General features: G+C 44.5%; 1 long non-coding RNA gene across 1 annotated transcript in view; it reads right to left on the bottom strand.

The window, feature by feature from the left end:
• Window positions 1-20,764: 20,764 nt before the first annotated feature.
• The window catches only part of LOC105490261 (putative ankyrin repeat domain-containing protein 26-like protein), a 63,956-nt gene continuing 62,183 nt past the window's right edge, over window positions 20,765-22,537 (bottom strand). Inside the window, exon 16 of the long non-coding RNA XR_011614972.1 lies at window positions 20,765-21,179. This is a non-coding gene — a long non-coding RNA (putative ankyrin repeat domain-containing protein 26-like protein). The remainder of the gene's footprint in view (window positions 21,180-22,537) is intronic.

The following is a 22,537-nucleotide window of genomic DNA, read 5'->3' as shown; positions in this document are numbered from 1 at the left end:
TCTTTGTCTGAAATGTCAAATAACGTTTGACATTTCAACATCATTTGTCATTGACAAATGACATTTGTCAATGAATAGCGCTAGTACTGTACCAACCAAGTATCCAAAATATTTGGGGGGAAAAAAATTAAAAATAACAATACAACAAAAAATAAGACAAAATACAATATAGTATAACGGCTATTTACCTAGCATTTACATTGCATCGGGTACTATAACTAATCTAGAGGTGTGGAAAGTATACAGAACAGGTAATGTGCAAATAGTACTCCATTTGAGCACCTGTGAATTTTGGTATTTGTAGGGACCCTGGAATCGATCCCTCATGGATACCAAGGGAGGACTGTACATTAAAATGTAGGAGTAAAAACTTCCTTTTCTATAGCGATTCAACATCAGAACATTCTGCTCATCTCTCCAGACTATCCCCAGACTCTTGATATGAAATGTCAGGAGAATTGGTCACAGAAAGATGGGTTAGATTTTTTTTTTTTCTGAGACCGAGTCTTGCTCTGTCACCCAGGCTAGAGTGCAGGGGCGGGATCTCGTCTCACTGCAACCTCCGCCTCCCGGGTTCACGCCGTTCTCCTGCCTCAGCCTCCCAAGTAGCTGGGACTACAAGCACCCGCCACCACGCCCGGCTAGTTTTTTGTTTTTTGTTTTTTTTCCAGTAGAGACAGGGTTTCACTGTTAGCCAGGATGGTCTCGATCTCCTGACTTCGTGATCCACCTGCCTCGGCCTCCCAAAGTGCTGGGATTACAGGCGTGAGCCACGGTACCTGGCCGATTTTTTGTTTTTCATGCCATTGTACCTTTACTAATACTATAGCTGGGGAGAAACAGAACTATAGTCAGGACTCCTGCCTGGACAAGAGCTCATTCTTCATGAAATAAACTTCAGGTCAGATTTCATTAAGCACGTCAGAAGTAGATGTTTCCTTGGTGGATAACACATAATTCCTCCATGTGACATATTCAAGGGCAAAGCTTAGGAATGACATTATCCACGATGAAATCTGCTCAGAGGTCAGGATGGATATATTGCCCATCACATGTGGCATCTCCATCATTCACTATTCGGAGATAGAGCTCTCGGGTTAAACCTGAGAACCCATTTGGATTGAGGCACATTTTTCACACCTCCCTGTCAATAAATTCTATGTGACATAAAATTGACTACACTAAGGTTGAGAATTCTGAAAAATTTTATTCGGGAAATCTGCTTTAGCATCTGTTTCTAGTTTATTGTTTCTGTAAAATTAACAAAGACAATGTCCTAAAAAGTCAAATTTCGTTTAATGAGCTGGGGATACTCCTGTCCAAATTAAACAAACGAGAAGTGATTGGAATGACTCGTGGAACCACTGAAAACTTGATGTCCTTCTGTCAACATCTTTATTCATTCTAACCCCTATCAAGATCAAACTCTCTTTTGTTTGTTTGTTTGTTTGTTTTGACGGAGTCTCACTCTGTCACCCAGGTGGGAGTGCAGTGGCGTGATCTCGGCTCACTGCAACCTCCAACTCCCTGGTTCAAGCAATTCCCCTGCCTCAACCTCCCAAATAGCTGGGACTACAGGCGCCTGCCACCACAGCAGGTTAATTTTTTGTATTTTTAGTAGAGACGGGATTTTACCATGTTAGCCGGGATAGTCTTGATCTCCTGACCTCGTGATCTGCCCACCTCAGCCTCCCAAAGTGCTGGAATTACAGGCATGAGTCACCGTGCCTGGCCTCAAACGCACTTTCTAGAAAAACAGGTTTAAAGTTCTAAAGTCCTGAGTTGTAACCTCAGTTCTATTACTTCCTAAGTATATAATCTCAGACAATATCTAAGCTTCCTTATCACTTTCCTCAATTTGGAAAATGGCCACAAGACCTAAATCTATTTCTTAGGGTGTTTGGAGAATTTTGGAAAAGTATTTAAAGGCAGAGAATGCTATAGGTTGTCATATATTTTAATCACCCTAATCAAATTATTTGATTTTCCACCTAAGAAGTTTAGTCTCAGTATCACATGCCATTTGAATGGCTATCAGAATAACCTTGGTAGTTGTGGCACTTTGGATAAAACTGCAGACAATGAGAAGTTGAAGTGATGATCCCCTAAAGGTCATTCAACAGTTCACCAGCCAGAAAACAAGCCATTACCTAGAGTGAATAAAAGCGCTAACAGATGCATTTCCCAGGTGTGCTAAGTTTCAAAAATGAGCTAATTCTAAGCTATGCTCCAGAGCCCAGCTTAGAGACTGTCACTCTTGCTCTAGGTTGACAAATATGTGGTTTAATTCCACACTCATGGTGAATGCCTTTAGTCAGTGGATGAACTTTTATGTTCAGCTTGCAAGAAGCATCCAATCCTTCCAGTCAGTGTTCCAGACTGTTGCTAACCATATTAGTGCTGGCACATGAATGACACCTGTTTGCCATTTCAATTCTAGGGCTTTAGTCTCTTTTGATGAGGGAACGCTGTAGACTTCAACAAACGTAGATAAAACGTAAATAAAAACTTATAAATAAAAGCTTATAAAAATCATTTGAGCTAATAAATGGCTTAAATTTGAAGGATATAAGATTAACATATTAAGACAAAAATCAGTGTATTTCTGTACACTAGAAATGAACACTCTGAAAATAAAATTGGGAGAAAAATAAGTTTATAATTGCATTCAAAACATAAGATACTTAAGTATAAATTAAGCAAAATAAGTGTAAACCTTGTACACTGAAAACTATAAGCATTATTGAAAGAAACTGAAAACAATCAAAATTAATGGCGACATACCATCTTCATGGGTCAGAAGATTTAATATTGTTAAAATGACAGTACTGCCCAAATCGACCTACAGAGTCATCTCAATTCCTATCAAAATCCCAGCTGACTGTTTTATAGAAATTGACAAACTGACTCCAAAATTCATATGGAAACACAAGGGACTTGGAATAGCAAGGAAAAGAAATTGAAAAGAAAGGATAAAGTTGAAAGACTCACACTTCCTGATTTCAAAACTTACTACAAAGTGACAGTAATCGAGACAATGTGATACTGTCATGAAGACAGACATACAAATCAATAGAATAGAATTGAGAGTCCAGAAATTAACCTTTTCATTCATCGTCAATTGGTTTTCAACAAGGTGCTGAGACAGTTAAGTGGGGAAAAGAAGTGTCTTTTCAATAAATGGCATTGGAACAGCTATATTTCCATATACAAAAGAATAACTTCTAACTCATACCATACACAAAAATTAAAACTCCAAATGGACCATAGACCTCAATGTCTATGAGATAAAAGACTTAAAACTACAAAACTCTTAGAAGAAAACATAAAAGTCAATCTTCAGGACCTTGGGTTAGGCAATGGTTTCTTAAATAGGACGCCAAGAGCACAAACAAAAACATCCACCAAAAACAGATAAACTGGGGCCATATCAAAATTTAAACTTTTATGCTACAAATCATACCACCAAGAAAGCAAAACTACAGCACCAGAGAATTGGAGAAAATATTTTCAAATCACATACCTGGTAGAGGCCTTCTATCCACTGTATCTTTTCACAAAGAGCTGGTACTTGCAGCTCCTGCGGCCCGATTCACACAGCCCAGGACCAGAGATGAGCTAATTCCTCCCTCTTCAAACCTTTGCAGCATTTGCCTCTGGGTGTCACCTAATGGCTCCGGGACCAAACTACAATTTACCTGTAATTCTGGAGGCCTTCCCCCTTCCACTTCAGCCCCTCACCCTCCTGTCGTTTCGGTTCCTCAACGGGTCACTTTGCCATCCACTCAGCCTGCTTCTCTGTACCCTTCTTCGCACATGGACGCCAGTAATCACCAGTGTACTTCTGCTGCTTCTACTCCTTCAATTCCCCTTTCTCACACTCTCAACCGGTCTGCGTCCATATGCGCCCGCTCAACCTTACTTTTTTAAAAGTATGGAAGGCTACTTGTACTCAGTATGGTCCTACTTCTCCTTAGGTTAAAATGGTATGACAAACTTTTTGTAGGGAGGTCATTTTACTTCCTTGAGACTGGGACCTTTTGGCAAAAGCTGTTGTGACCCCAGCTCAGCATTTACAGTTTCGTCCTTGGTGGTCGAAGAGGTCTGTTTACAGGCTCAGCTCCATTGGACTCAGGGCATTCTAGTTACGCAGGCTCGGCTCACAGGTTCCCATAGTTTCTCTGATACTTACGCCCAATTAGGCTTTGACGCTTTTACCATGGAACAAGTAACGAATGTGTGTATGAGAGCTCGGGGTAAATTACGCGCCCCTGGCCAAGCTCGTGTTTCTTTTACTACTGTTAAACAAGCTCAGTTGCTTTTAATATCGTTTTAAACAAAGGAGATAAGACACGTGGTCCCGGGATGGGCTCTGGCGTTGAAAAGGCCGCTTATTGGATGAATGTAATGTCTAAACAAGGCCCACCTGCACCGTATACATTCCAGGAAAAACGTTTTGAGGGCCTAGTAGATACTGAGGCTGAAAGTAATATTCCACATAACTCTTAAAGCGCTCCCAGTCAGCATACGATGGAAAACATGGGGTTTGTTCTTAGTCTCAGTGTCGGTCCAAAGCATGAAGGGATTACTAAACCCCTCCCAATTACTATCAAATAACACAGTAATGTTTTAGGTTATCCTTTCTAGTGGCAGCCGCTGCCAGGCCTCCTGATCCTATCCCTTTACCACGGAAATCTGACACACCCATTTGGATTCAGCAATGGCCGCTTTCTAAAGAAAAACTGGAGACATTAACTCAATTGGTTTCTGAACAGTTACGACTTGGAAATGTGGAACCCTCTCTTTCCCCCTGGAATTCTCCTGTGTTTCTGGTAAAAAAGAAATCAGGCAAGTGGCCGATGGTAACTGATGTAAGAGCCAATAAGGCTGTAATTAAACCTATGGGGGTCGTCCAACCTGGCGTGCCTGCCCCTGCTGTTAACACCTAAACATTGCCTCTCATAGTTGTTGATCTTAAAGATTTTTTTTTTCATATTGCTTTACATAAATCGGATTGTGAAAAATTTGCTTTTACTGTATCATCTATCAATAATCAGGAGCTTGCAGCTCGTTATCAATGGAAAGTACTTCCTCGGGGAATCCTGAATAGCCGGACAATCTGCCAGCTTTATGTTGGACAAGTGCTTTCACCGGTTCGAGCCCAGTTTCCCCAGGCCTATATTCTTCATTCTATGGATGACATTTTAATTGCTGCCCCCACTGATAAAGAATTAATTGACTGTTATCGAATTGTGAGTCGCCGTGTTACAGAAGCTGGATTACACATCGCTCAGGATAAAATGCAACAGACCACTCCCGTTCAATATTTAGGAATGGTGGTCGACGAACAATGCATCCAACCTCAAAAAGTTCAGATTAGGAGAGATTCTTTTAAAACTTTAAATTGGACAGGCTCGGTGTAGAATACTTCAAATTTCTGGATTTTATCCGAATTTAATTTAATTGTAGTTCCTTTAAATCGGCTCGAAGTTCCGGCTGCCTTTCAACATTCGGTGCTGTGGCAAATTCACTTGAGTGATTTTATTGGCATTATTGACAATCATTACCCAAAAAACAAATTGTTTGATTTTATAAAAATGACGTGTTGATTTTATAAAAATGATGATTAACCACAGATCAGCCCATTCCTGAGGCTGTTACAGTGTTCACCGATGGCTCCAGTAATGGCAATGCTGGCTATGTAGGTCCTACAGACAAGCTTACTTCTACCTCTTATACTTCTGCTCAAAAGGCAGAATTAATTGCTGTGATTACAGGATTTCCCTAAACCTTTAAATATTGCCTGTAATTCTACTTAACATGGGAAAGAGGATGTGCTTGTGTTTCACCAGGAGATCATCAAAAGAAAACCACAGAGAAAAAACGTCTGTGTCAGAGACTGCCCTCAGACGTGGTGAGATCTGTGCCAACTCTTAGAAGCTGGTACATGGGTCTAATTCAATCCTCTCTGATGCCAACGGAGACCCATCTAACTAATCCCACTTCTAATTACCTTTCTTTTTCTCCTTACAAACCTAAAAATCTCACCATTTCTATTAGCCTGAAAATAACATCCCTGTTTTTCTCTTCCTCCTTCAGCACTCAATCTCGCTTACAATAGGTTTTATTTCCTGATTCTCCTCTTTATACTTTCTGTCTCACCAGTTTCCTCTCACACTGATTCACCTGCTACACATACTTATTCTTATTGGGCTTATGTGCCTTTTCCTCCATTTATTCGACCTCTCACCTGGATGGACGCTCCTGCGGAAATCTACACTAACAATAGTGTGTGGATGCCTGGAGCTACAGATGACGGTTGCCCTGCTCAACCAGGAGAAGGAGACACTGCGTTTATTGTTACCGTGGGTTATAAATATCCCTCTCTGTGCCTCGGACGTGCACCTGGTTGTATTCATCTAGAAACTCAAGTCTGGGCTGCTTATCTTCTGGATAATCTGACTGATTATCTTCTGGATAATCAGGATTCAGGCTCGGCCTGAGACCAGGGCCCACCCTTAGTTAATTGGGAGGTCTCAGTTTCAATCTGTGCACAGGATAGCTTTCCTCAGTGTGAAGTGACCTAGCTGTCATTTAATTCAGGAACCCCTGCCTCTGCCCTCCTAGAATGACTCGTCCTTCCTGAGCTTGCTCCTCTGAGCTCTGTAACTGTTCCCCTTGCCAGGTCACTCTTCCTGGGCCGGGTGGAGGCAACCCATAGGTCATCACCTCCTTTTCTCAGCACACCCTGCCTGTAGTCTGCGTGAACACCGGTCCCCTGTGAACCCTGCGTCCAGCATGGCTGGCACACAGCAGACTCCCCGGGTGTCCACTGAGCACCCGTGGGTCACTGGGGACCATGAGTCAGGTGAGGGGCTTGCTTGAGACAAAGTGAGACAAGGAGGGAAGGCAGCCAAGAAGGGCTCCCTGGGGGAGGGGAGGGCAGCCAAGAAGGGCTCCCTGCAGGAAGGGGAGCAGCAGCATGATCCTCCTGACAGCCTGGGAGCTGGGACCTCCAGCCGCGCATCCCAGGCTCCCTGTTCCAGGCCAGCTCCCGAGGAGGCTAACTTCATGGCACTTCCGCCCTGTGACAGAGACAGCAGGAGGTCCCAGGGCATTTGGCAAGGAGCTGTGGGCATTGGCAGCGATACGGGGCGGGGCCTACAAGTACCAAGCCCTTGTCCTCCCGAGCCCCTCACCTCCAGGACAGCAGAAGCTCAGCCCACGCCTGGCCACACCCCCAGCCAAGGCCCTGCCACCAGAAGGCCGGCTGCTCCCTCACTGGTGCCCACTCTGGGTAGAGTCGGGAGCCTCCCAGCCCCAGCCCCCTGCAAGGCCCCAAGTCTCCGTTTAATTACTCGAATTTTGTAAATGTAATTACACAATAAGTGACATACTAAAAAACATCACTAAAATGTAAGCCTTTGTAATACCGTTTTATTACATTTTGATGACTTTCTAACTGTGATACTTTATTATTCGTGCCACGTTATTTTATGAAGGCACAGTGAGATTTTTAATATCTAATTACTGTACGGAGTGATGATGAAACACGTCTCATGCAGCAGCGTGCAAACCCGCATGCCAGGAGCACCCGGTGCCCAGGGAGGAGGAGCCTGCCTCATCCAGAGTCAGGAGGGACCCGCCAGGCTGTGGGGCAGCAGTTCTGCTGTGCGCTCTCTGCTGAGCGTGCAGACGGATGGCAATTCTGCAACCAGACCCACCACGTGAGTCAGAGATGTTTCTGCAAGGTGAGCTAGACATGCCTAAGGTCCTGGGGCTCCCAGGTGGTGGCCCAGCCTCTGAGGCCACTGCCCCAGAGAGGCCCCACCTCCACTGGACAGCTCCCTGCAGGGGTAAGTATCCTCCAGCAGTGACTCCAAATCCCCAGGAAGGCTTCTGGGCTGGGCCTGGCCTTCAGGACGTCCCACATGAGGCACTAGGCAGAGTCTCTCCTCCCCAGACTTTTAACACCTGGGGGACCCCAGGGACTTCTGGTCTCCTAGAAGCCAAAACTCAGACTAGGGAGGGGTCACCCGCCCCGCCTGAGGCCACCCTTCAAGTCATTGGTGGCCCCAGGAGAACCCAGGTCCACACCCCCGCCCCCAGCAGACTGACCTGCTGTAGACCTACATTATGGGTGAGAGGCAGGCGGCTTGGGGAGAGCTGCAGGGGGTCTCGGGGCACAGGAGGGGAGCAAGAGAGGCGGACTAGAGGGTCCACTCCACGGAGCTCCCACCCCTTTGCCTTCTCCAGACTGGGCTCCCGCCATTCCCGCCGAGGGTCCCACATGGGGCCTGCCCGCTCAGCATGCCTCCCTCCAACCCGTCTTGTCTCAGGGACTGGCCTGAGAACTCCTCGGAGGCAGAGGAAGACCCTGGGCCCCGAGGGAGGAGGAATTCTGAAACGCTGTTGCTGGAGAGGTCCTCTCCCCTGTGACACCAGTCCTGTGCTAGTGAGACCTTTGCTTCTGGACCAGGCTTGCAGGGCCGTTGGTGTGGGGGCTCAGCCGCTCTGCACTCCTGAGAGAGTAGCTGGGCTGTGGCCCTCTCCTGCTGCCAGCAGCATCTGCTCAGCCGCCTCCTCTCCCCTGTAGCGCCACCTCCCTTCCCTTCTCAGGACAAAGCTGAAGGAGCCATGGCAGCTGGATATGCGCCACCCACTACTGTCCCCAGACCTGCTCCTGGTGAGGGCTGCCTGTGGGCAGGGGGTCAGGGCAGGCTCTGGCAGGGAAGGTTCCCTGGGGAAGGGCTGGAGAGGGGCCAGCCGGGGGCCTGTGGAGGAGACAGTTCCCATAAGAAGTCTTAGTCGGCTTTTCAAGGCATCAGGCACAGCAGATAAATAAAAGACAACTTTTATTTAATACGCCCAGGCCTCCGTTTCCTCCTCTGTAAGATGTTGATTCTACTGTCTCACACCTCCCAGGCTTTTTGCCAATGCAAATGTCAGTGGTTTTTAGTATATCTACAAAGCTGACAATCAAACCATTACTATCATCTGATGTTAGAACCTTTTCACCACCCCCAAAAGAAACCCCCATGCACAGTGGCTCACGCCTGGAATCCCAGCACTTTCGGAGGCCGAGGCAGGTGGATCAGGAGGTCAGGAGATAGAGACCATCCTGGCGAACACGGTGAAACCCCGTCTCTACTAAAAATACAAAAAAATGAGCTGGGCGAGGTGGCGGCGCCTGTAGTCCCAGCTGCTCAGGAGGCTGAGGCAGGAGAATGGTGTGAACCCGGGAGGCAGAGCTTGCAGTGAGCCAATGTCGGGCCACTGCACTCCAGCCCAGGCGACAGAGAGAGACTCTGTCTCAAAAATAAATAAACCCCCATGTCCGTCTCAGCCACTTCCCATCTGCCCCACCCCCAGCCCCTGGAGACCACAAAGCTACTTTCTGTCTTCAACAGCTTTGCCTGCTCTAGGCATTTCATATAGAAGAGGCCATTTGCTGTGTGGCCTTTGTGCCTGGCTCCCTTCACCCAGCGTGTCGTGCTCAGCCTGTTAGCATGTGGTGGGTGCCTCACTCCGCTGGTTGCCAGATCACACTGAGGGCCTCCCAGGTTCCTGCTGGGTTCCACCCAGTGGCTGCATCGTTCTACATTCCCACCGGCCGCAGGCGAGGCTCCAATTCCTCCGTGTGTGTCCTCGCCAACACTCACTATTTTCTACAGAGAGCAGCTGAGACTGTGACCATCGCCTGCCTCCGGGGTCCCCATGCCTGTTTCCACCTGCATTTCCAGCACAACCTGCCTGCCCAGCAGCCCCTAATGGGAGCCCAGGGCCTTGGAGTTCCTCCTGTGACCCTTTGCTCCTTCCTTCCTTCCCTTCCTCCCTCCCTCCCTCCCTCCTTCCTTCCTTCCTTCCTTCCTTCCTTCCTTCCTTCCTTCCTTCCTTCTTTCCTGCCTCCCTCCCTCCCTCCCTCCCTTCCTTCCCTCTGTCCTCCATCCCTCCTTCCTTCCTTCTTCCCCCCTCCCTCCCTTCTTTTATCCCTCCTTCCCTCCCTTCTACCTTCCTTCTCTCCCTCCTCCTTCCTTCCCACCCTCCCTCCCTTCCTCTCTCCCTTCTTCCTCTCTCCCTCCCACCCTCCTTCCCTTCCCACCCTCCTTTTTTCCCCTCCTTCCTTCCCTTCTTCCTTCCTTCTTTCCTTTCTTCTCTCCCTCCCTGTCTCCTTCATTCCCTCTTTCCCCTCCTTCCCCTTCTACTCTTCCTCACCATCCTGAGGAGTGAGAAGTGGCATCTCGCTGTGGTTTTGGTGGATTCTCTAGTGACTAATGGCGTTGAGTCTTTTCATGTGCTTGATGGCCATTTGCAGGTCTTCTTCAGAGAAACGTCTTTTAAACTCTAATGCCCAGTTCCCGGTTGGGTGGTTTGTCTTTTTGATGCTGATGTACAGCTCCTTGGAGTTTTGTGAGACTTGAATATGGGACCAAGGGGACCATCTTGAGCTAGTGGGAAGTCACAGAGCCAGGAGCCCCGTTCTCCTCCCTCAGATCCACCAACGCCAGTTCCTCTCTCATCCCCTCCTCTGTCCCTGGCTGCCCCTCTCTCCAGGCTTTCTGAGGTTTGTCCACACTTTGCAGAAAAGGCAGGGCCAGACCTGACTCCAGGGTGGCAACTGACCAGGTGTGCACCTCATCACCGAGAGAGGGTCTGACGCCTCTGACAGCATCGTTTGCCCGACAGTCTGAGAGTCGCCTCAGACTCCAGGTTCTCCTAAGGGCGGAGAACGCAAATCAACCTAGAGACAGTTACCTCAGAGCCACCGAGGGGGCAGTCGAAGGGCTGATGAATGCTGAAACAGCTTCCAGACACGCCCGACATCAGGGAGGAAGGCTGGGCCTTAGCTTGCCCCCAGCCACCTTGGCACTGCCCCAGGAACACTGACGGGGTTCTGTGCCTGGGGGCCCAGGTGGGTTTGAGCAGACAGCTTCCTATTCCCAGGTGCCGAGAGAGGTGGGTGGGCAATAAGAGACAAGAGTGCTTCTTAGCAAAGGGGTGAAGGCCACGGAAGAAATGTATGAAGTCTTGAAAACTTAATACAGTAGATTAAGGTAGACAGCTCAAGGTGAGTGTTTTAGTGAGCTCAGGCAGCTATAAGTTACCATCGACTGGGTGTCTTACACAATACACATTTATTTCCAATTGTTCTGGAGGCTAGAAGTCTGCAAGCAGAGCGCCAGCATGCGGCATGGCTGGTTTCCAGGGAGGGCCTTCTTCCTGCAGTTGGCCACCTCCTTGCCGTGGCCTCACAGGACAGAGAGCAGAGACAGAGGAAGCAATCTCTCTTATAAGAGTGTCCCTTTTACAGAGGGCACTAATCCATGGGGGTGCTCTACCCTCAAGACCTAATCATTTCCCAAAGGCTCCCCCTCCTAACACCAACCTAGTGGGGGTTAGGACTGTGACATTAATTTCGGGGTGACACAAACATGCAGTTCTTAACAAGGGGGAACTGACTGGCACTGGAAAATGTGTGAGAGAGTAGTCTGGTGGATAAGGCAATGTCTTTGAGCTAGTCTCTTTCCGTCCTGCTGTCTTTTCCTGATGCCTTTTCCCCTCTCCTTCTCGCCACCCTCTTTTCCCCTCCATCTACCCAAAACCCTTTTCCCCCACTGTCTTTTCTCCTCTGTCTTTTCCCAAAGCCTTCTCCCCTCTCCCTCTCACCATCCTGTTTTCTCCCTTCCCGCTCATCAGTCTTTTTGCCTCCATCTACCCACTGTCTTTCCTGAATGCCTTTTCCCAGCTCCTTCTTGCCAGCCTCTTTCCCCTCCATCTACCCAAATTTTTCTCCACACCGTCTTTTCTCCTCCATCTATCCAAGAAGAGTTTCCTGTAGTCTTTTCCCCAATGTCTTTTCCCCCTCCCACCACCCTCTTTTCCGCCTCCATCTATCCAAAAACTTTTCGTCTTTTTGCCACCCTCTTTTCCCCATCTCTCCCTCCCTCTCGCTACCCTTTTTCCCCTCTCAGTCTACCCCAAAACTCTTCCCTATCGCCTTTTCCCCTCTCCTGCTCACTGCCTCTCAAGTGAGTCTGTTTTTTTTTGTTTGTTTGAGACAGAGTCTCGCTCTGTCGCCCAGGCTGGAGTGCAGTGGCGAGATCCTAGCTCACTGCAGCGTCCGCCTCCCGGGTTCAAGTGATTCTCCTGCCTCAGCCTCCCGAGTAGTTGGGATTACAGGCATGCGCCACCACGCCCGGCTAACTTTTGCATTTTTAGTAGAGATGGGGTTTCACCATGTTAGCCAGGCTGGTCTCGAACTGCTGATATCAAGGACCATAGTCTAAGCAGCTGAATGCAGGGGGAAGGAGTGAAGTCCAAGTCAGGTACACAACTGACTAACTCATCACTCCGAATGCAGGATCTAGGCAAGAGGGAATGGGAAGGAAACAGGAGCAGAGAATACCAAGTGCAGAGAAGAGCCTGAGAGTACAAGAATTTCCTGAGCAGTTTACAGTTGTTTAAGGTGCATTTTATCTGGTACCCACAACCTGAGCCCATTTAGGCCTCCCAAAGTGCTGGGATGACAGTCCTGAACCACCGGTGCCCAGCCTCAAGTGAGTCTTGATCACTAAACTGTTGCTTGCTAAGCAAGCTCTTTGCGCAGGTGAGCACATATTTTGCTGATAGGAAAGTTATTTGCCCAGATGAGCAAATTGTTTACTCAGATAAATTGGTTTTCAGGAATTTCTTGAAGCAAACAGTAAGGTTTTTTTTTTTTTTTTTGCTGACTTTAAGTCTTATCTTTTTGGGCAACAATTCCCTAAAACAAATGATTAAGTCTCAGCCTTGATCGTTAATGTATGTGGATTCAAGTGTTCACAGTTCTCTCTTGTTTACAATCTTTTTTCTCTATTTAATAATAATTATAGGAAGGCTGAAATAGCAAATAGTATTAGAAATTGATTACAATATTTAAACATTATATTCCACGGACAGTAGTAGAGGAATTAATATCTAGTGTGTGATCTCTACAAGTAAAAATTTACTAAAGAGTGTCTTCAGTGTAACAAATTGCAATGGCTTCCCTGAGACTTGATCGTCATCATCTACTTATGGTTCTCTATAATGCGTTTGATAACCATTAATAATACCTTATATACCTAAGAATCTGCTTCAATACCTAATGCTTTGTGGTTTTATTATAATTAATTATAGATAAATAATATGCTTTGATGTGAAACGTTGTATGACTTCTCTGAATTAGTTTAATACTCAAATTTATAAATGTATCAAGTGTGCTAAGAACTTTCCTTTGTTAATGTATAAAGGGTTAGATAGACTAATGTAAAGTTGAAAGGATGTACGGTTAAGCACAAGAAACAAATAAAAAATGTTCCATAATTTAAGTGAGTTTTTATGTACTCTATCCACTCCCTTAAACCTATTTTAAATACTACCCATGTCTGTAGCCTGCCCCAAATGCAATTAATACCTTCATCTTACTTTTATCCCACTGGATGGATATTTTTATCTTCTTCTCAGTCTTTTTATTTTTATTTTTGTTACATCTCCTCTAAACTATCTCTAAACAGTAGAAATACCCTGGAGTATTATTGTAGGACTTTTTTATATACAATGCCTCATTTTGGGAGGGGACTTTATGTTACATGAGGAGCAAAAGCCCTCAAAATGTGTTCATATCACCATACGGTATTTGTAAAATATTAAGAAAAAATTAGATATTTTAATCATTACCAGATAATCCTTGTCTTTTTCCACTATGGCTTCCTCCATAATTCCTTCTATCAGAGGTTACTGGAGTAGCCAAGCACTTCTTTGGGAATCCAGCTAAGTGAAACCGGACTGATATTAGTGATATTAATTTTAGTTTTCAAATTTATATTTTGTTGACAATGGTGGGAGAATAAAACCCAGCTAAGGAAAAAGTGAGCTGGGAAAATGCCATTTACCCGCAACATAAATACACATTGACTATTTCAATAACACAAGTGAGAAATTACAGATTCCTGATTTGAATTTACACGAAGGACAGTTTTTGTACTATTTAAATTTGTTTATTTTAAAGGTCATAAAATTCACAAGAAATGAATAGAATGTGAAACAAAATCAGCAAAGATGGTCAGTGAAATCAGTAGAGATTATTTTGACTTTAAGAAGTGAATTGCAACAAGAAATTGTTCAGATCATATTAAAAGCAATAATTCCTTGAGTAAAAAATTTCGGGAAGAGTAAAGAGTTGGCTTTTCATGAATAATCTAATTAATAATAACATAAAATGCATGATACACTGCTTACAGTAAGTACATCCATCAACAACCAATTGGTTAATGAAACTTTGTCAATCCAGAGTATTTAAAATTAGTCACTGCACAAGGGTAATCAGTGGATGTTGGTCCAAGGGTCTCAAGATTGACGTTCCACCCACAGCAGTAACTGGCTGGCTGGAGATGCTGGCCAACAAAGTTTGAATAAAATGGACCACTGGAGTATGTGATAATTTAAAAAATAGATAAACTACTATAAACTCCTTTAAAAATAGTTGGATTTGATATTGTGGCAAGGATTTGATAATTGTTAGTTAATTGGTTGTTTTTGTTTATGCATATATTCTAGGCAATGGGTCAGCAAACTTTCTGTAGAGGGCAAGAAAGTAAATATTTCATGTTTCATGAATGATATGGCCATTGTAATGTGAAAGCAACTATAGACGCTATGCAAATAAATTTGACTGTGTTCCAATAAAACTTTACCTACCAACACTGAAATTTGACTATCCTACAGCTTTTGTGTGTCACAAAATATTATTCTTTTGATTTCTTTAACCATTTAAAAATGTAAAATATATTTTTATCTTATGAGCCATTTAAAATCAAGCAGCAGATGTGGTTTGTGATCTGTGGTTTGCTGAACTATTCTAGAACTAAATGAATACATAAACAAATATCAGGGAAAAAAATAATCACTGAGAATGAAAACTTCAAATACTCTGATATTTTATAGTTTATATATTTAAGAAATACTCAAGGAGATTTTCCCACATTTGAAAACAATCCTAAAAATTTGCACATTGCCAATAAAAACTGGTGATGTTAGAAGAAACATTTTTAACTATTTTTTTTTGTTGTTGTTGTTAAGTTCCATAAGCCTGTTAGAGGACAGACTGAATTTCCTATTCCCTCATGGGAAATATTACAAAATTATTGTTGTATAAAGATATGACTAAAGAATATATAACCAAAACAGGTGGGGAAATATTATAGGAGTATATCAGGTGGTAAATTAATGCAAATACTATTTTTCTGGATTTTATGATGTTTGTGGTATTTTATTCAACAGTTAAAAATTATAAGTCATGTAGATTCTAAATAAATGTTCATTCTAATACTCTAAATTTACCCTAAGTAAAATCCACTTTTATGCTTGAATTTGATTGATAATTATATATTGTCTTGCAGAAAACCCTCAAATGCATAAAAGTTTTAAGTATCACAAAACCTGTATCAGTCCCTCTTCTGCAGATTATTTCATCAAAACATGTAGCTATAAAAATATGTATCTGGTATCTCCAAAATTTATATTTCTAGTTCTGATTTTGCCCTAAATTATACAGACATGTTTCATAACATTTGTGAAAACTTAGGGAAGACAAGAGCAGGTTGATAGCGGATTGTTTATGGAATTAATATTTTATACTGGTAAAATAATAAAGGGAAAAGAGGATGGCTGAGAGTATGGAAAGATGTCAAGCTCAAAGGAAGGACCTCCAGACTAACAAGAACAAGAGAGAAGGGGCTGCAAGAATAACAGCAGGGAACACTGCCTAGAAATTAACAACAGAGTTTGGGCAGTGGGCTATACTGCCAAATCAGGCGCAAGGTTGCCATGGCCTCATCGGTATCTATGACCAACGCCTGAGTTCCTCTCGGAATCCAGTGGAATGTTCAGCTGCATGTTGTGCACATAGGCTGCTTTGGTCACGCAGGGCTAGGAGACAAGGTGTTTTGTACTTTTTATGAGATGGTCAGTCAGGTACAGCCACAAAAGGAAGCACAGGAGAGGTTCAGGCAGACAGGGTTTATTGCACTCACAGGTCCTAGGGACAGGAAGTGGACATGCCATGCAGGCCACACGGGGAAGCACCAGGGTGATCAGGAGGCAGAAGAGAGGAATTAGGGGAAGGTTCAGACCACAGCCTCTTTCGGGGTTTCCTTAGGAAACAATAAAGGGCAAAGACTTCAACAAATTATGGAGAATCAGACAGTCAATCATGGAGGCTGGGTGCAGTGGCTTATGCCTATAATCCCAGCACTTTGGGAGGCCAAGGCAGGTGGATCACCTGAGATCAGGAGTTCGAGACCAGCATGGCCAACATGGTGAAACCCCGTGTCTACTAAAAATACAAAAATTAGCCAGGCGTGGTAGTAGGAACCTGTAATCCCAGCTACTCAGGAGGCTGAGGCAGAAGAATCACTTGAACCTGGGAGGTGGAGGCTGCAGGGAGACAGAGGCTACAGTGAGCCGAGATCGTGCCACTGTACTCCAGCCAGGGCAACAGAGTGCGACTCTGTCTCAAAAAAAAAAAAAAAGCCTGACGTATAGTATGCGCTCAGAAGGAGGAAGATGGGGATGAGGAGGGAGAAAAGAAGGAAGAGGAGGAGATAAAAAAAGAAACCTGGATAAGAATATCACATCTTAATAATAAATCTTTTCAAGTGAATTTTTTTTTTTAACTATTTGAAATAGGGTCTCACTGTGTTGCCCAGGCTAGAATGCACTGATGTGATCATGGCTCACTGTAGCCTCAACCTCCCGGACTCAAATGATCCTCCTGTCTCAGCTTCCTAAGTATCTGGGACCACGGGCATGTACCACTATGCCTGGCTAATTAAAAAAATTTTTTTTTTTTCTAGAGACAGGGTCTTGCTATGCTGCTCAGGCTGGTCTTGAACTCCTGGGCTTAAGTAATCCTTCTACCTCAGCCTCCCACGTGCTGGGATTATAGACATAAGCCACCATGCCTGGACAAGTGGCTCCTAAGAGTCAGCAAGATAAGGATTGATGGCAGGCCAGGATGATGACTCATGGGCATGATTCTTGGTCTTTGCTCACAGTCATGTGCAGCTTCAGAGGTGGCATTAGGTATGAGATTATTTGGCACTTAATGGCAGTTGCTGTACTACTTTCCAGTTTACCTTCAGACCACCAAGCAAGCATCCAAATGCCATCTGGGAAAATCCAGCCATGGATCCAGTAATTATTATAGATGATATTCTCGGACTGTCTATAGCAGTCAAATGTTTCATGTGCTTCATTTCCATTCATTTCTGTGTATAGTGTTTGGAGTGGGGAATAAGGGTAAGAACAACTCAGAGATATGCAGATGATTTGCAACAGCGTGGATGAACCTGGAGGACGTTGTGTTAAGCGAAATAAGCCAGGAAGAGAAAGACAGACATGTGAAATATTACATGTGGAATCTAAAACAGTCAAACTCAGACGTGGAGAGTGGAATGGTGGTTACCAGGGATGGGGTGGCAGTGGATTCCGGAAATGATCGTCTAAGGGTACAAAATTTCAGTGAGAAGGAGGCGTAAGTTTGAAGTCTAATGTTCATCATAGTGACCACGGTGAATAACAATTTATTGTATTCTGGAAAATTGCTAAGAGAAGATTTTAAATGTTTTCACCACAAAAAAAAAAAAAGTACGTAAGGTACAAAAAAAGTACGCAAGGTAATGCATATGTTAATTAGCTTGACAGCCATTTCACAAGGTATACACGTATCAAAATGTCACGCTGGACCAAGCCCTGTGGCTCATGCCTGTAATCCAAGCACTTTTGAGAGGCTGAGGCGGGCAGATTCCTTAAGTCCGAGAGTTCAGGACCAGCCTGGGCAACATGGCAAGACTTTGTCTCTACAAAAAATATAAAAAATAGCCAGGCATGGTGGTATGCACCTATAGCCCCAGCTACTTGGGAGGCTGAGGTAGGAGGATTGCTTAAGACCTGGAGGTCAAGGCTGCAGTGAGCCAAGATCACACCACTGCACTCCAGCCTGGGTGAGAGAGACTCTGTACACCCCCCCAAAATAAAATCATGTTGTACACCATAAACATATACAATCTTTAACTGTCAATTACAAAATAAATATGCTGCTGAATTTGAATATGTCTGTATCAGCCTGAATCTTTTAAACAATAGCCTATCGTCCATATTCAGACAAAACAACATAATCGGGGCATAGCCTCTGAGCTGTTTAGCGAATGGCAGTCCACGAAGGCCACTTCCTTCCCACGCCATAACCCAGACACTCATGAATTCTGACCTTACTCTGACCATGGGCTATGGTCTAAACCTCCATTTCCCATTTATAAAATGATCAATTATTACTAAGATTCCCTCAAGGTCCAAAACCTGATGATTTGATGGGATGCATTTGTGAGGCTGAAGGCTCAACTTAGGTAGCTGATGACAATAAAATACACAAGATCAATAGCTGCCACTGAAAGTGAAGCTGCCTCTGTGGTCTCATTAGCAACGTGACTAAGTCAGAGAACCAGACACAGTGGCCCACTGTATTGTGTGTCACTTTGCGTGTGTCCCCTGTATAGATAGATGCACCTACATAAATTGTATCTGTCAACTAATTTTTAGTACCATTATAAAAACCTGTAACTAAAGTGATATTCAGTAGTGCTTCTTATAGTTCTTACGGGAAAAGATGTATATGGCTGCCGTCTGTGTTCAAAGATAATATTACTCATTCCTGACGATTCTATAAAGCAACAAAAATAAAACCCAAGGACAGTAAGCACTCTGTTTCTTGTGCCATTGAGCATCTGCAAAATTAGTATTGACAATATGCACCATAAGCAAAAGAATTCACTGAAGCAGAAAAGAACTTCATTATCACCATCCTATTATCTCAAAACCGCTATAAAATTAGCTCCTTGCACTCCAGCCTGGGTGACACAGCGAGATTCCGTCTCAAAAAAAAAAAAAAAAAAAAAAAAAAAAAAAAAAAATTAGCTCCTATGTGATCTCTCCTGATTTTCAAATCATGTTTTATTATTTAAAAATTACAGCACAATTTAAAGAAAGTGCACACACACACACACACACACACACACACAGTATTTTACTATCAACAGCAAATCTGGAAGAAGTAGCCAGTGCTCATGGGTGGAACTGTTTATGTGAGCTTCCAGCAGGCAACCCACACTGCTCTGGCAGCAGGCCTGGCAGGCATTGCTCCAGCAGTACAACCCCCACCCTTACCCTCACGGAGAAAATGACCCAACCAGTGGGAGGGGAATCACATTTTCCCAACACGACCTCATCCAATTCTACCATCTCCTCTTGCATTCTAACCATTGCTCAGGAGGCCCAGATTGTCTCTTTTCAAAATTCCTTTCCTTACATTTGTTTTTAATAAAGATGCCCTCCAAGTCTTATCAAACCAAGCTGTCAAGTATAAATTTGGATGCATCCAGTGAAAATATTTGCTGGAATATAAGCATATGACTGATTGTTCAAATACCAACAATTCTAGACAGCATCGTGCAGTTTTTCTATCCTTCTGCTGCTTTGTTGATATGGTTTATTAAATATTGCAAAGGCCCAGATGGACCACCAAAATACAACTCATTTCAACTGGTAGAAGAAAACGCAGATTTATAAAACAGTTTGGGAAATGGTTAATGGCCTTTTTTTTTTTTTTTTTGAGACAGAGTCTCCCTCTGTTATCCAGACTGGAGTGCAATGGTGTGATCTCAGCTCCACTGCAACCTCCGCCTCCCGGGTTCAAGCAGTTCCCTGCCTCAGCCTCCCGAGTAGCTGGGATTACAGGCTCCCGCCACCACGTCTGGCTAATTTTTGTATTTTTAGTAGAGACGGAGTTTCACCATATTGTCCAGGCTGATCTTGAACTCCGGACCTCATGATCCATCCACCTCGGCCTCCCAAAGTGCTGGGATTACAGGCATGAGCCACTGTGCCCAGCCTGGTTAATTGCTTTTAAAGAAGGATTTGGCACACTGAATTTCAAGTGGGTAGAACAAAGACACAGGTCTTCATGGACGCCTATGCAATCTATGTTGGTGTGTGTGCATTGCCCCAGAAATAACTGCCCCAGAAAAACCGGTAGAGAAATTTTTTATACCTCCCAAATCTGTCCTGTAGGATTTGCCTCTATTATTTTCTTTACATCTTTAACTTTTGCAGTTACCCGGGATCTGCACTGCCTTTTGTCGTCCTTCTACCTCCCTCCTTTCATTTTCCCAAGTCAGTGGAGAAGGTTTCCATGACAGCAACAGAGGTCATCACAATGGCAAGGAGAGGAAAGGGGAAGGAAAAGTCCCCCCCCTCCTCTCTCTCTGCTCCAGCTACTGCCTCCACCCGGCATTAACTTTCTCGGCAGCACAATTGCCCCAATTTCTCTATCCCCAACTCTGCCCTGCTCCTGATTACACCTTCTTTACTTCATTCTCTTAAGAAAATACCTTCTAGAGGCCAGGCGTGGTGGCTCACGCCTGTAATCCCAGCACTTTGGGAGGCTGAGGCGGGCCGACCATGAGGTCAGGAGATCGAGACCATCCTGGCTGACACGGTGAAACCCTGTCTCTACTAAAAAATACAAAAAAATTAGCCAGGCTTGGCAGCGGGCACCTGTAGTCCCAGCTACTCGGGAGGCTGAGGCAGGAGAATGGCGGGAACCTGGGAGGTGGAGCTTGCAGTGAGCTGAGATCATGCTATTGCACTCCAGCCTAGGCAACAGAGCGAGACTGTGTCTCAAAAAAAAAAAAAAAAAAAAAAGAAAAAAATAAAATATCTTGTAGACTTTTCCTCTGAGATCTAGAGAAATATTATACTGGTTAGGATTCCCCAGAGAAACACAGCCAACAGGATATATATAGATATACAGAAAGTAATTTTTTTTCTTTTTTTTTAGTAGACATGGGGTTTCACTGTGTTAGCCAGGATGGTTTCCATCTCTTGACCTCGTGATCTGCCCGCCTCAGCCTCCCAAAGCACTGGGATTACAGGCGTGAGCCACCATGCCCGGCCCAGAAAGTGATGTATTGTGCGGACATGGTTCAGATGATTTTGGGGGCTGAGAAGTCCCAAGATCTTCTGTCTGCAAGCTGGAAACCAGGAAGGCTGGTGGTGTAGTGACAGTCTGAGATCCAAGGGCCAAGAACCAGAAGCTCCAATGTCTGAGGGAAAGAGAAACTGGATGTGCCAGTTCAAGCAGAGAGAGTTAATTCACCCTTCCTCTGACTTTTTGTTCTATTTATACTTTGAATGGACTGGATGATGACCACCCACATTGGTGAGGGCGGATAGTCCATACGCAGTCTATGATTCAAGTGCTAATCTCTTCTGGAAACACTCTCACACACACCCAGAATAATATTTCACCCGCTATCTGGGCATTCCTTAGCCCTGTCATGTTGATGCATACAATTAACCATCAGAAATATTGTTTCAGATGTTATTTTTACATTGATGTTCTAATAGGTGTACTGTCCTCACATATGTGTGCCCCCACTTTTCTCACAAGGGGAAAGAAGGAAAAGAAAGGAGGAAGAAATAGCTAACATAAAATCCTTACCAAAAATACAGGCTTCAAAGGCCCTTGTGTGTGGTCCCAAGACAAAACCATAAGGGATTGTCATGCTCTGGTTTCCTGTGAGAGCAGTGTCTGCTGAGGATAATGGCCTCCATCAGTGGTAGACTAGGTAAAGAACATGTGGTACATGTATACCATGGAATGCCATGCAGCCATAAAAAAACCAAGCTTATGTTCATTTGAGGTACACAGATGGATCTGGAGGCCATTATCCTTAGCAGACTAATGCAGGAAGAGAAAATCAAATACTGCATGTTGTCATTTATAAGTAGGAGCTCAATGATGAGAACACATGGACACATAGTGTAGCAGGACGAGCTGCAGACAAAACTCCTCAGACACTGAGTTAAAGAAGGAAGGGGTTTACTCGGCTGGTAACATCGGCAAGACTCCTGTCTCAAGAGCTGAGCTCCCTGAGTGAGCAATTCCTGTCCCTTTTAAGGACTCACAACTCTAAGGGGATCTGCGTGAGAGGATTGTGATCTATTGAGCAAGCAGGGGGAACGTGACTGGGGGCTGCGTGCACTGGTAACCATATCGGAACAGAACAGGACAAGGATTTTCACGTGCTTTTCCATACAATGTCTGGAATGTATAGATAACATAGCCGGTTAGGTCAGGGGTCGATCTTTAACTACCAGGCCCAGGGCGCACTGCCGGGCTGTCTGCCTATGGATTTCATTTCTGCCTTTTAGTTTTCACTTCTTCTTTCTTTGGAGGCAGAAACTGGGCATAAGACAATTCGAGGGGTGGTCTCCTCCCTTATTCCCCCATTTTGAGACTCTCACTCATTTTATTAGTGGGAGTTCTCACCTTCATTTTCACTGCCTATGTCTTTCTGCATGACAGATCGATAGTGATTTATGTCGTACACTTGTGCTGAAGCATTCTGGTGAACTAGAGTAGCGATGAAACCTTTTACTATTTGAATGAGTACAGGTA

Source organism: Macaca nemestrina, chromosome 16 (assembly GCF_043159975.1).
Source record: "Macaca nemestrina isolate mMacNem1 chromosome 16, mMacNem.hap1, whole genome shotgun sequence".
Taxonomy (NCBI): Eukaryota; Metazoa; Chordata; class Mammalia; order Primates; family Cercopithecidae; genus Macaca; species Macaca nemestrina.
The sequence above is the reverse complement of the archived record's forward strand: the minus strand, read 5'-3'. Positions and strand labels throughout refer to the sequence as shown.